At 31.8% G+C, this 15,459-nt stretch overlaps 2 protein-coding genes across 7 annotated transcripts in view; both read right to left on the minus strand.

Moving 5' to 3' along the window:
* unc-13 overlaps positions 1–15,459 on the minus strand; it is a 626,295-nt gene that overhangs the window by 354,395 nt on the left and 256,441 nt on the right. The gene's annotated exons all lie outside the window — the stretch shown is intronic.
* Positions 1–15,459, minus strand: part of LOC141451155 (uncharacterized) — a 29,375-nt gene that overhangs the window by 12,340 nt on the left and 1,576 nt on the right. The gene's annotated exons all lie outside the window — the stretch shown is intronic.

Consider the following 15,459-nt stretch of genomic DNA (forward strand, 5'->3'; position numbering starts at 1 on the left):
AAAGCCAATTGTGACAAATTTTAACATTGTGATTTAAGGAGACACTTCTACGAAATGGGGCTATGCCCGAACTTTTGTGGGTTCTTGAGACGGAAGGCAAAACACTTATCCATCATATGACAGATTGTTTGCGGAGTGAAAAGGCTAGGTTTAGGTTGACGATGGAGGAGCTGATGTTGTCTTCCCTTCGGTCACAGAGCAGTTTTTTCTCCTGCCGAGGAATAGTAATAATAGTTTTGAAGGTTGTGTGAAAACTTTTGTAAGGAATAAGTGGGTACTTGGCCACAGCCAACTCATACTTCAAATAATTAGAAAAGATAAATTGAAAAGTAAATTAAGATAAAGTACTTCAACTTTACCACGACAATGAACTAACCACGTAGAAAGAAATATATCAGTGTATTATTAAATTTGCCACAATTAAATTTATTGTTTAATTATGTGACAAATGAAAAGTAGAAGAAGGTCATAATTCATTTCTGTCGGCTCTTAAATTAATAATTAAGATAAATGGTACTTTCATTTAATTTATTAAACGTATTAAAAGCAAAGGAGCAAAAAGATTTTAATAATATATAGTAACTAATCTTTTGCTTCTAAAAATGTAGTAAGTGAACAAATTTTAGACGATAATAATATCTTTATACTTCCGCTTTCGTATTACAATTAAATCCTTTACGTACACAGCTTTTGCTCGTCACTTTAAATTTAAGATTACACTTGTTGATAAATTATTTGAATAAAGTTTGTTAGAAGATTTGGTACATTAAGATCTATGTTAACAACCCCGAGTAGCAAATGTCATACTGAAGTAAAACTGAACATCTAAAGCACTAGAACAATTGAGGAAAAGGATTCTGTTGCTTTTCACGGCAACAGATTTTCGGGAGCCCAAACAACGTAGAGATCAAGAAAAATAATATCTGTAATTAGAATTACAGTGAGGAAACTGTAACAGACATCAAAATTTTGAAGGAAAAAAATATATATGTATTTGAAATACTTAGGTATAAATTGTATAAAAAAGATCAGAAAAAAAGATAAATATTTTTAAGTTATTCAGAAATTATAAACATATTATATTTATTATATGTGGGTGAATTCATTGTTTTTTGTATGGTTATATAAAAACTTATTATGTTTTTTCTGCAACCATGTGGGGAAGTTCTCATTACTCAATTAAATCAGCTGTGTAATGCCCAACTTCCCACACTAGTGGGGAAAAATTCCCATTAGTGTCACTTTCCTCACTAGTGAGTGGAAAAACTTTATTGCGCTTCCTTGATATAAGAAGTTTTGTTATTAACATAAATATTTTCTGTAAAACTTTAATAAGGTTATTTAACGTAACTAAATAATTAAAAAAACGAATATTAAACAATAAAATAAAAATTGAAAGGAATATAGAAATAAAAATAATACTTTAATAAATAATTAGATATTTTTAATTATAACAGTTAAAAAGGTTATAGTGTTACCTTATAGAAATTTAAAATGGATTCTAGTGATGCCTGTTTAGAAAACACTCCTCCATCAATAAAAGAAACAGCAGATAAGTAATGTAAATACGTAAGTAATGTAAATAATTGTAATATAACAATAAATGTTTATAATAAATAAATTACTTTTTTAGACTGTAAAAATGAAATTTTTAATTTTTTTAGTTAATAAATCTAATGGTTGCAGAAAAAATATAATATTTAACTCGAGTGTCAAGTATTTTCCTCACACTCGGCAATTTGCACTTGCACTCGCCTCGCTTCGCTCGCTCGTGCGTGCAAACCCTGCCTCGCGTGAGGAAAAGTACTACTTTCCACACTTGTTAAATAAATAACTATTGTTTAGGGTATTTTTTATTTTATTTATTTTTCCTTTTTCTCCTGTACATTGATTTTATGTAGAAGCTTTATATTATGTAGATGTTGTAGTGTTAATCATTATAATCTTCCCTTTATTAATTTGCTTTAATACTGATTTATGATTTATTGGCTATTTTTAGTTATGTGTGCTTTGTATTTTTTTTTCTTTGTGTATTTAAACACAACTCCTTGCTTACAAGTTGTATACTTTTAAAAGCAATAAACTTTATTATTATTATATTATATTTAATAACAAATATGCGAGTAGAATGGGCACTTCTAAGATGTAGGCCAAATCTCTAACGAGGCTGCTTAGATGATTCTTTCATTTTAGTAACATTATTTTTTTTTATATTAATAATATTGTTCAAAATTATTGTCTACGGGGTCAAGACCCATACAAAATTTTTACAATCAGTGTACTTCTAATTAAAAAAGTAGAATAAAAATAAATTTAAAGCGCAACTTAAAAGATAAAACTAAAAGATAAATCTTGTTTTAAGGAAAAATAATAGTTTAAACTTTGAATTGTTAATTGCTTAATTAATTAATAATAATAATACAAATTAATCTTAGATTTTTTAAAATTTTGTCCTAGACAATCCTAGATAAATTTTGTTAGCAGAGAGAATGAGAGAGAAAATGTTAGAGATCAGGTTATGTTTTACTATTTTCTAGGTTTTATTTTTATTATTTAATATATAAATATTTATTATAATTATTTTAATTCTCATACTTAGGTAATTAAGTTAATCTACACAGAATTAAGGCTCTTAATTTGAGTACGTTACACATACGTATATGCACAAATTAATTTTAGAGCAGTTTCAGTTTTAGAATTAAGCACCTTATCCGTCCAGTTCTCCGCGTTACGTTATTTTTAATGAATTACTGAGGAAGATAGAAGCAGGCTTCTTCCAAATTTTTATTAAAAAATAGTCCAAGAAATATATTTGTCATATCTTTCTCCAGGGTTAGTAATCGCTTATCTGGCAACTTAGCCGTTGCTAAGGAGAAGCATATTTGTTGCTCTTTTTTAATAGACAATAACCCTACTTTATTGTCTACGCAAAGTAAGATCATATATCCACTATAAATGGTTAGAAGAAAGGAATATGAAAAACCAGCCACTGACTGTGGACTGGCTGATGGTACCATGTGGAAGAAGAAAATAATAGAATTTTTTTTTCAATAGGATTACCAAATAATAGGAAAATCGTAGGTCTATAATGTTGGAAGTAGGGAAAACATCGTTGCTTTTTTCCGTTACTGGTATTTTTCTTATTCCGATTTTCTGATCAAGTTCTTCATCCATGATCAGGGATTATCAGAATTTTTCATAAATTTAGGAGACAACAGTTCCCGATTTTATTTCGAATTTTTTTACTAAATCTTTTTCTATTAGGAAAAAGAAAGTTTAGTAAGTCAAATCGTTAGTGAAGTCAAATTTTCAACATCGATCATGATTTAACCTCTGACGATAGTTGAAGAATCTAATCCCGGTCAGAATTAAGTAAAACATATCTGCAGCGAAGAGTAAAATCAACGATAATACCTACAAATAAATGAAATTAAATCTAATTTTAATAAAAACATAAATATTCCATCTCTATAACTTGAAAAATTTACACGCTAAGATAATCTAGGACCTTCGATATCTTAAGCTCTCCAGGACTAAACTTAACTTTGGAAATTCACATGAATCCACAGGAATGTCTACAATAAAAAGATATTAATCTATTTTTTTGAGGAAAATTTATGAAAATTATTGAGTAAGATATAAATAAAATGAAAACGGAAATGATGAAAAAAGTAATAGGGGCCTATGAGGGTTACCGTTCCACTCGTGATGTTATAAACAAAGTAAAACACGAACTCTGCAAAGTTAAGGTCAAGGGAACAATAAGGAAATTTGTATTACATTATTCATTTATTTTTTGAAGACCGAACTATTTAATTTAAATTAAAGTGCGAAGCACAAAGTGATTATAAATTCCAAAATTAATGATTATTTCTAAAATTATTTCTAAATTGCTTTTTTCTTAGTTCATAGTAAAGCAAAAACTGCAAACGATTCAGATTTAAGAAACATGGATATCAACGGTGAACCTCATGATTTGAGGTTAATTGAATCTAAAACAATCGTTTTATTGAAGAAATCACGGTTGGCGAGCGGTTAGAGATGGGCCCGCAAAGCTATGATGTATTTGTGGTGCAGGGTTCAAATCCTGGTCTAGGCTTTGGCTTTTATTTAATAGTTAATAAAAGAGATTTGTAGTAAAGTATGTTTACTAGCCGCCTCTTGAATAGATACCTGATCGGTAGGACATTAAACCCGCCTGGAAAAATGGGATACCTTTACTTGCTTTTATATTTATTACAAGCAATAAGTGCGAATACATGTAAATTTAACCATTTAGGTTTGTTAAAGATAACGATAACGTTTTGCCCTTAAATTCCATGGCTAGAGTTAAAATTTATGGGCAGATTATTGAATTAATTGAAACCGAAGAACTCGTTTCAAAACCAAGTGCAATGGTTTTAGACTTTCTCTTACTCTAAGAACCTCTAAAGCACACTGTTCGGTAAGTGGATGGCCAAGTGCAGTGAAGGCTCTAGAAAGGTGCACAAGTTAATGTAGAAGTTAAAATAAAAGTTGAGATAATAATTTCAGTTGGTTCCCAGAGGACTTTCTTTCATATGCTTATTTAACTGAACAAATTTCGTAAGTCGATAATGAAGAAAATTTGATGAAAAGTGGTAAAATCTTTTAAATGTTGGACTAAAAGATTTTTTTTTTCAACTTTCTTTTAAAAAAATCCAAAATAATTTTTTTTAAAGTAAAACTTTTGTTAATTTGTCCGTAAACTCTTCAAAGACGTGTTAAGAGCTACACTTGGAGGTTCAGCCGCTTTTTTGCGCCTTAGCGATCACAGAATAAAGGATTCTGCTAAATATTTAAAAAATACATATTTAAATTTAGTTATTTTAGCATCTTAAATTTTACAATAAACAAAAGAAATTTTTTTGTTTTACATTCAAGTCTACAATAGAACTTTCCAACGATCAGGTGCAATTAAACTGTAAAGTAACTAAAATTTCGTCCAAATATCCCAAATTTGCTTCCATTTTGTACATTTGGGTTCCTTAAAAATGAAAAGAGAAAGGAATGAAACTGTATAAAAAGTAAGTTTGATTCCCAAAATTGTGAAATTGAAAAAAGTTGAAGCATAATCAAGTCGTAAGAGTGGTTTTTTTAAAACCAAAATTACTTCAGCAGATCGCCACGATAATTAAATAACTTTTCTAATTAGAACTGCAAAACTCTAAATAAATATTACAAGTAAGCTTGCTGGTATGAATAATAATGCTTGTATCATGAGAATAGTGAACATCGAGTGGTGATTGTTTCTGGTTACTGTTACGGAACACCTGGGCATTAAGGTTGTTGATAATGTAACCACTCTACATGACCCAAGTAGAGGCTAAGAAAGATAAGGGTTAGTCTAAGCCCACATGTCTTGCATCCTTTGACTGTCTGGGTTAACGTGTACAAGAAGAAACTAAACTACCACCCTTCAGTTCCCCCAAAAGTAATTTGTTGGGAGTTATAGTTTGGTAATCGAGTAGTCTAAAGTGATTAAAACATGTTTTTAGCTCAGTATGTTTTCAGTTTTTTAATTAACAATAGTCTTAAGTAAGTTGGAAGAATAGTTATTCGATTGAAGTACGTAAATATTAGGCAGAATTTTGAGGTTTTAAGTAACCGCTATACATTCACATTTAACTAAAATTCACTTTAATTTTCAAAGGGAGAACTCAAAAGGTTTAAGATTGAGCTTTGAGATGCTGGGATGCAAGTTCATGATTTGATGAGTGAATATTTCTGAATCTGGGATGTCTGCTGCGCAAAATGAAGGACAAAAAGGAGCCAAAATACTTTCTTAAGGAACTTCTGAGTGGTCAGGATGAATTTTACTAATAGAGTGACAGAATTTGTGTCCTAGATATCTGGTTATTCTATTAACAATCATATGGGACTTCTTTCTTATTTACATTGCTTTAAAAAAAATACTTTTTTGTTAACTGTTTTCAAATTGCCAAATCCAATCGGCAAACATGTTGTATTTATCAAACACCTAAAGCAATTTTTACAACTTTTACTTACTCCAATTCTAAACGTTTCTTGCAAACTTAATTAGTGCTAATTAATAGTTGGCTTGAATATAATTTTAATATTAATATTAAAGGAAAGCATACGATCACAATACCTTTTAAAAATAGTTTAAAACTGTTTGTTTTTTAAATAATTTCAAACAAAACCGATGGGTCTTTATCCGAAAAGAGTGTCTGAAAGTAAAGTAAAATTAATCCAAATCATATACAATCTAATCCGGTGTTTCCCAACGTGGGGCCCACGCCCCCCAGGGGGGCAATTTGATAGTTAAGGGGGGCAATTCGAAAATGGACTCGACACACTTTGACACTTTCGCTCCGGGCCATTTAAATGCAATGCTAGATATCGGTGCCAAATTTAACAAAAAAAAGCAAATTCTTAAATAATTGCAGTAAATAATTATTAGGTATAATTCCGTTTGAGGAGACCAAAATATCAACTGGGTGATTGGCGTCGTCAAGTAAACTTCGTCCGGGGTTCACCGCGGAGCGTGCAGTCTGCCGCGGGGAACCCCGGACGTTTTAAAAACTCGCTAAACAGCGCAGTTGGCACTTAATTGGCCCATCGCTGCATATCAAATATGCAGTATCAAGAAGAACTCGCAGAATTGCAAAATGATGAGTCAGTTAAAACTTTATTTAATATAAAAGGAGCGATGGCATAGCTTTGTGAGGAAACAGAAATCAAATACCTAAATTCAACCAAATGTGCAAGTAAACTATTGCTACCATTTCCATCTTCATTTTTAGCTGAATGTGGATTTAGTGCTGTAAATGATTTACTGGTAAAAAAAAGAAATCGGCTGGATATAACACAACGTGGAGACTTGAGTCTGCAGCTAACCAGATTGGAACCTTATATAAAATCTCTGTGCAGCAAGCATCAAGCGCAAGGATCTCACTAAATTAAAATAATCAATTAATATAGAAAAATCTGTATTAAAATTATTTGGAATTTGAATTTCAGTTTTTCATTATATGTTTTGAAATTTTACTTACTGTGTTTTGTTAACAATTTCAGAGTGATTTCTTCCTAGAACCTATCATTTATGTTTCTTAAGTGAACGAATCAATTTTTTAATGTTGAAAATTATATATGTTACATGGGGGGGCATAAAAATTTTATAAAGGTTAAGGTGGGGCATGACACAAAAAAGGTTGGGAAACACTGGTCTAATCTATAGTTAAATCTCCATTTTGTGCGGCTGGTCGAAGATATGTGCGAATAGAAGTGCCTGGTGCAGAATGATAGACTAACAATAGGTAAATCAGAGCTGTATGTATGCAACTTAAGATACATGCATGTTGTGATGGTTTAGTATAACTTTTAAGAGACCCGGTTTTCAGGGAGACCAATATCTTCATCACCAATAGTAGCCAGTCTAACTCACTTACACCGATTTTATACACAGTACACACAGTACCTGCAAAAATTGTTGATTTATGCAACTACTGGGCCCAGCAATAACATCTGAAAACTCTTGAAGAAGAGTTTTCAGATGTTGTTGCTGGGCCCAGTAGTTGCATAAATCAACAATTTAGTGAAGACTAATACTTACTAGAATAAACTCACATCCGATATCCTTTATGGGGTCACCGGCATTTAAGAGAGTAAAGCGATGATGGTTCCATCCACTTATTAAAAATAACTAGTGTTTTATGTATATGTAACACACCGTTTTCGTGAAAGTGGTTGTTATTAGTTATAGTTATTTCACAAAAATATGTTAAAATTTGCAGAAAAAATAAATTCTTTTAATCAGCATTACCTTGACACGAATAATAATTAATGGAAACTAGTTACCAATAATTATTTGAAAATATTACAGTGAGGTCGTTAACCTGGTTCTTAATTTGGTATTTTGAAATAGATCTGTTTCAGTAGATAACGATTTAGAATGGAAAAATGTTTAAAGAATATGTCATTAATATTTTTATTTTTAATTATTAGTGCACTAACAACGGAGGTTATTGACGCCAGGAGTCCAATAACCAACGCCGTGTCAGGCACTAGAAAGTGTTCTATCGTTACAGACAATATTTTCATAGAACCAAATCTGGGAGGTGATTCCTAACAGGAAAAAATCTTAAGAATCTGAAGATTTAAGACAAATCTAGTAGCTTCTACAACTCCTTGATTTCATTACTTAGATTAGAAATGTAGATCTTACTTCATAATCAATATTTTTACTTAAAAACAAAAAAAGAAGAACAAATATTAGGCAGGATTTTATGAAAAGCGCCATAGTTAAGGGCATTAAATTTTTGTTAAAATCGGTCAGCCGAAAGTACCACTTTTCTGAATGGTCTTTTCAGAATTTTAAAACTTTCTCAAAAACAACTTTAAAGATTTTCTTTAAATTTGAAATACCAGTCGTATATAGTTCTATAACTTGGGATATTAGTCTATAACTTGGGGTACCCGTCATATATAGGTCTATAATTTGGGATATCTTGGGGTACCAGTCGTATAACTCCCAAGTTATATCCCAATCCCAGACGTTCCTTACGGCTGAAACGTTAATTAATATGCTGGGCGCGTTTTTTCGTCCTGTAAGTTAACCAATGTTAACCACCAGTTCAATTATTAATAAGAAATTAGATTTTTAGATAGAAATATTCAACAAATATAACTAGTTCATGAGAATATATTCTCATTGTAGATCTTCACGATAAAGGAAACCAGCACAACAAAAACCACACGGCTCCACGAAAGAAGTTTGAACACAACAGCAAAAGTTTATTAAAAGACTTTAATTTTCAATATATAAACAAGAGTGGTAGAAAAAATGTATTAGTTTTATTTTCTTTCACAAAATCAACCTCTGAGATTATTAAATTTAGTTACTAATGAAATTTTGGATAAAATTACTCCTTGATATTTGTATGCAAGATCAAGGAGGCCAGCACTGATATTCATTCTAAGTTTATTCATTTATTCGTATTGAGATTATTTGATTTTTTATTGTGCAAAGTTTTGGAATTTTTTTTCCCTTTCTTTCTTTAATAAAATGTGAGGTTTACCTATATAATGTTGGTTGGTGGACATTCTCCTTAATAAATAGCAAACAAAATAAAATATTTTAAAAGTTTTAGAACGGCCGAACGAAATGTTTAAACAGTACTGATTAGTTAAAAGCCATTAGTAAGGAAACAGAGGTAAGTTCACTGAGAGGGGGCTTTGGACAAGGTTACTATTCTAATTAGACAATTATATCCATTTAACTAGATAGTTCTGATAATTCGCCTGGCGTAAGATAGAGAGATTGTAAGTGTGAATTCTTTTAATATCTTATTTAAACGGAAAATTTAAGATACGTCTTCAATAATGCTAGAATTAAAATAATTAAACCCCAATTGAACCTTCATCCTCAATTATTGGTTATATTCTAGAAAGGCTATAATTATTAACCTGCGATGGGCAGTACCACACATAAAACATACCAGGTAGTACCTACAATTCTTTATTATAAGAAACCTGTAACAAAGGTTGGTGTAACGATTTGTAAATGTATTTGTAAAAAGTGGACGGGTGGATGTTGGTCGAGTGGTTATGAAACATGGCTTTGTAAATCCCAAGTTCGAATTCCGCATAAAACTGCTTTTAATTTGTTAGAAAGTACGAGTATGAATTTCCGCTTCCGTCCACGATACCGAATGGATTGGATTAAGTTAGACATTAAGCCCCCTCTAGGGGGTAGATAGGCGCTTACTTCATTTAAATAAATGTTCAAAAAATCCGAAAATCCCGTTTGCTAGCTAACAAATTTCATTAGATTTAGAAATCTGGAGACACCAATAAAACGCTTTTTATTATTTATAGCTTACCTTTCCCTAAACTTTATTATTTATAGCTAATAAAACTCTTGTTTACTCTAATCTTAAAGCGCGTGGTAATTTGCCCCCCCAAAAAAATCATAGTTTTTCAGGAAGGATAATTTTTCTTTAAAAAAGTGATAAATTTTCGTCCAAATACCAAATGTAAGAAGTGTAGAGAAAATCAATGCTGCCATTTTAGAGAAATATGAGAAAAACTCATCAAATAATAAATAACTTGTTGGCTATTTCCGTTTGATGTATTTTTGCTTATGCTGTAGCGCCGACTCTTACAACCAAAATGAAATAGTAATAATGGAGCTTTCTATGACTTCCCCTCTCGAGGAATTCTGTAAACTACAATCAAACTTCTTTCTATTTTAATAAATGGTAAAATTCCTAATTATTCAATAGTTTTTTAAGATTTCTTTCCATAAACTTGCGACCTAAAATGTATCATCAACCATTAGCTTACAATATAGATAGAAAGAGATAAAAACAAATATTATTTTCCGAACATAATCTGAGAAAATTCCAACTTTTTTATAGTTTTCGAAGCGTTATTTCATAATTTAGTTGACCAAATATATACCATCCAACATTGGCTTGAATAGAGATAACAAAGAAAAGAATTAATTTTTTTTCTGGGCATAATAAAGGATTATGCCCACTTTTTCTAAAGTTATTTGAAGCTTTCATTAATAATTTTGGAGACATAAAATGTCAACATCGAACAATGGTTTAAATATGGGATAGTAAAGAAAAATATTTACTTTTTTTCTGGCCAAACGAAGTTATTATTCTGTCTTTTTCTCTAGTTATTGAAGTGTTATCTTTATAATTTTAGCGATCTCAGTTCTAACATCCCAACATGGTTTAAGTATAGATGGTAAGAGAAACAATTTACTGTTTTTCTACTCATGCTAAGAGATAATTCTTTAATTATCTGTATTATATAAATATGAAGAACTTTTCCATAATTTTGCTGACTAAATAAATACATACGAGGGTCGTTTGAAAAGTCCGTGCAAAAATAAAAACTACTTAATTTTTTGGGGGAAACCTTTTTTATTTTTCAACATAGTCTCCTTTTAGGCTTATACACTTCGTCCAACGCTGCTCTAGTTTGTTGATCCCTTCCGAATAATAGGATTTGTCCAAGTCTGAAAAATAGCCATTCGTTTCTGCAATCACCTCCTCATTTGAATAAAATCTTTTTCCCGCCAGCCATTTCTTCATATTGGGGAACAAATAGTAGTCCGAGGGAGAATAGGGGGGAAGTGAAACGAGTTGGAACCCTATTTCCATTAATTTTGCGACCACAACTGCTGAGGTGTGAGCTGGTGCGTTGTCGTGAGGAAAAGGACTTTTTTGTGGGCCAATCGTGGGCGTTTTTCTTGCAGCTCGGTTTTCAAACGGTCCAATAACGATGAATAATATGCACCTGTAATAGTTTTACCCTTTTCCAGATAGTCGATGAGGATTATTCCTTGCGAATCCCAAAAGACAGTCACCATAATCTTTCCGGCCGAAGGAACGGTCTTCGCCTTTTTTGGCGCAGATTCCCCCTTGGTAACCCATTGTTTAGATTGTTCTTTGGTCTCAGGAGTGTAGTGATGTATCCATGTTTCATCCACAGTGACGAAATGACGCTTAAAGTCCTACGGATTCTTCTGGAACAGCTGCAAACCGTCCTTGCAACACTTCACACAATTTCGTTTTTGGTCAAGCGTGAGCAATAGCGGCACCCATCTTGCGGATAGCTTTGTCATTTTCAAAATTATTATGTACCCGTTCATTCGAGATGCCCACAGCACTAGCAATCTCACGCAACTTCACTCTTCTGTCATCCATCACCATATCATGGATTTTATCAATGATTTCTGGAGTAGTAACCTCAACAGGGCGTCCAGAACGTTCAGCGTCACTTGTGCCCATATGGCCACTCCGAAAATTTTGAAACCACTTATAAACTGTTCTAATCGAAGGTGCAGAGTCACCATAATGTTTATCAAGCTTCTCTTTAGTCTCCTGAGGCGTTTTGCATTTCATAAAGTAGTGTTTAATCAACACACGAAATTCTTTTTCGTCCATTTTTTGAAAATCACTCGACTTCCTCGATTCAAACGAATGCCAAACACAAAGAAATAGACCGATCTGGCTGAAACTTGGTGTGTGTTCTTCCAAGAGATGGTACTAACTAAACATAACCTCGATACGCGCCAGTGGTGCTATCTCTCTGACTTTGCACGGACTTTTCAAACGACCCTCGTACTTTAGAAAACTTCAAAAACTGTTATTAAATACTTCTTCTTATTAAGCAAGAAAAGTATTGTTTTTATCAAGAAGGCTTAGAAAAATGACGTGATAAATCTATAACGAATCTTTGTTGGCATTTCAGTGTAATTCGTAATTCTATTTCACGCAGTTAAAAACGTTTTCTGAGAAGAGGTTCCCGTGGAAAGATCTGGCTGACGAACGCTAGAAGCTCCGATAAAAAGTAATTTGCATTGTTACAGTAATAATTGTTTTAAAAGAGATAAAAGCCCCTCCATGTTAACTTCCAATCCAACCAAATTTTTATCATTTAAGCGCACTTGCACAAATTTTGGGCCAATATGAATGTGGGGGGAAAAAGATATGAGATATTTTAGCATTAATGCGCAATGCACAGGTCGTTAAGGAACTTCTATTCAATGGGAACACACGTTAAAGTTGGGATTGTGATAAGAAATGGGCCGTTATGGACCTATACATGGTTACCTAGCAACCAGGAACAATGACCGGGTAAATCTAACTTTTCATACATTGTCACCTTTGTAAAATAAAGTTTTAGATGGGCAGATTAATACAGTACTCAAAATAAAATTTTATATTAGCAAAGCTATATTTAAAAACTGATATCTAACCTTACACGTTTTTGTTTTCAGGGTAATTTCAAAAAGATTTATCATTTTTTTTAAAGATTAATTTTTACTACAACAAATCTTGAGTCGCCCCTAATTTTAAACAGTAGAGGACTGTTCATGTCGAAGGGCCATCCGCTACATCCCTAAAAATAAAATGCGATAAATTCCAATCATTCTACTCCCTTCAAAAACCAAATTTATCCTCATCTAACCAGAGGATCATCCTCGAATTTGAGCCACTTTATTTAGGCTTCTAAAACTTTTGTGAATTTGGCATTAAACAGAGTTAACTGCTCACATGGTAGGTTTTGGGCATCAATCAAGTAGATGGGGCCTTAAGTAAATGCTACTGCTTCGGATTTGCGATCACCAGAAGAATCACTCATTGGAACAGATGGGAACAGCCCAAGACCACAGCAATCGATGGCACGAAGAGTAACCACCGCGACGTAGACTTAAACAGAAGGAAGTGTCATTATCTTCTTTAAAAAGTGCATTTTTCTTACACATTTCTCATTTCGGTTCGAGCAATGAGTTTTTATAAAATGACACTAGTTCTATTCATAACTCAAAATTTAAAATAATTACAAAAAGAATGTTAAGTTCTTTATTCTTTAGTATAAGCAGACACATCTCGCCACTTCTAAGATGTTCATGATGAAGTGCACCAACGTTATACAAAAACCCTTCTCAAAAGAATGAAAATGTGTTCGAACTTGTGTTCTTTGAAGAAATTCGCAAGTAAACAAATTTGAACACTGTTTATTGTTCTAATTCAAATAGTTAGGAAAATTATTTGACTAGATCGAACAAGATTTTTCCTGAGTTTTCAGAAAAGTTCTTTTTTTTAAAAAAGATTTTCTTCTCTAACGATTTCAAAACGTTACTCGCTCAATAATTCATTACTTCCCACATGGAGAGCAACGGTAGAAATCCTTACTTTCTCTTACTAGCTATTTTTTTTAACTAATTCAAAGTTTGCCAAGAAGTTGGAGGTTCTTACTTTAGAAAACTTCAAAAACGCATATTAAATACTTTTTCTTATTAAGCAAGAAAAGTATTGTTTTTATCAAGAAGGACGTGATAAATCTATAACGAATCTTTGTTGGCATTTCAGTGTAATTCGTAAATTTTATTTTACGCAGTTAAAAACGTTTTCTGAGAAGAGGTTCCCGTGGAAAGATCTGGCTGACGAAGAGATAAATGGTACAAAAAAAGTAAAGAACGCTAGAAGCTCCGATAAAAAGTAATTTGCATTGTTACAGTAATAATTGTTTTAAAAGAGATAAAAGCCCCTCCATGTTATTATCAATGGAACGGTCACCACAAACAATTTCTTTATGTTTAAATTTGTATATATTACAACTGAAAATCAGTTGTTGAAAGAAACTCACATACAAAACATACTCTTACTGCAATGATTACAATTATAAGATCTAAGGTTTCTTAAAGTGGAAAGCATATAAATGCAGATAGTGGGGATTGTAATTTTAAGTTGATGGCTAAGATTTATGATTGGATTTACACAGCCACATAGCTTCCTCAGTATTTTTCTCACCTTTCAACTGTACAATCGAATTGACACGAACAACGTGAATTCCTATCAACACGATGAATTCATAAAACCCTACTCACGTGGAAATAATGAAAATCAGTTCTATCTATCTAGAGTTGGGGTTTCAAATAAGAACTACAGTGGTCAAAAAAGTATTCATACACTAAGTTTTCTTACTTTATCTACTGAACTTTTGTTTCTAGGATGACTATTTGTTCAGCACTGAAATCGAAGATAGTAACAATGAATTTAATGCTCTCATTTTCTTTTATAAACATAAAGAATTGATTAAAAAGCAGAAAAATAAAACCCTATTGAAAATTCATGGTCTTGTTTGGAGCGAAAAATTCTAAAATTGAAATGTTCTTCCATAAAAGAGCTCATAACCAATTTAAAGAGAAATCATGGACAGAAATCACATCTCAAGAGACACTAAACCTGGTGGAATCTATGCCAAGGAGGTTTCAGGCAATAACAAATGCAAAGGGATTGCTTACAAAATATTAGGTCTTTAGTTTAGCGTTAATTATAACATTCAGACTGAGTGTATGAATACTTATTTTGCATACAATAAATTATTTTTCTGCTTTTTAATCAATTCTTTATGTTTATAAAAGAAAATGAGAGCATTAAATTCATTGTTAGTATCTTCGATTTCAGTGCTGAAGAAATAGCCATTCTAGAAACAAAAAGTTCAGTAGATAAAGTAAGAAAACTTTTTTTGACCACTGTATATAATTTTCAGCATGTTAATTCGTATCTCAATTTTTGAGAAAAAGAAAGAGCATTTTCTAAAATAATAATAAAACATTTGTAACGCGTAAAGTGATAACTGATGGAACCATACACTGTTCTGAAAAACCACTTTAGAGCAATACTTAAGGAGCAATTTTTTTTTTTAAATTCGTACAAATCTATAGTTTAAATATAACAAAAGTTGTTAAGGATTCAATTTTTCCGAAAAAAAAGATTACATGTAAAAGTGATAGGGCTTTGTGTAATAGTGCAACGTAACTTTACGATAATCGTTAGCTTGATTAAAAACAAAAATATGCGAATAATAAAGTAGCGCTATAGAGGGATAAGGCTTTAATATTTTTAAGCTTTAATATTAATACTAGCTTTAATATTATCAAGGTTGGTT

This window comes from Rhodnius prolixus, unplaced genomic scaffold (genome assembly GCF_049639745.1).
Source record: "Rhodnius prolixus isolate KJV_2025 unplaced genomic scaffold, Rpr scaffold_8, whole genome shotgun sequence".
Taxonomy (NCBI): Eukaryota; Metazoa; Arthropoda; class Insecta; order Hemiptera; family Reduviidae; genus Rhodnius; species Rhodnius prolixus.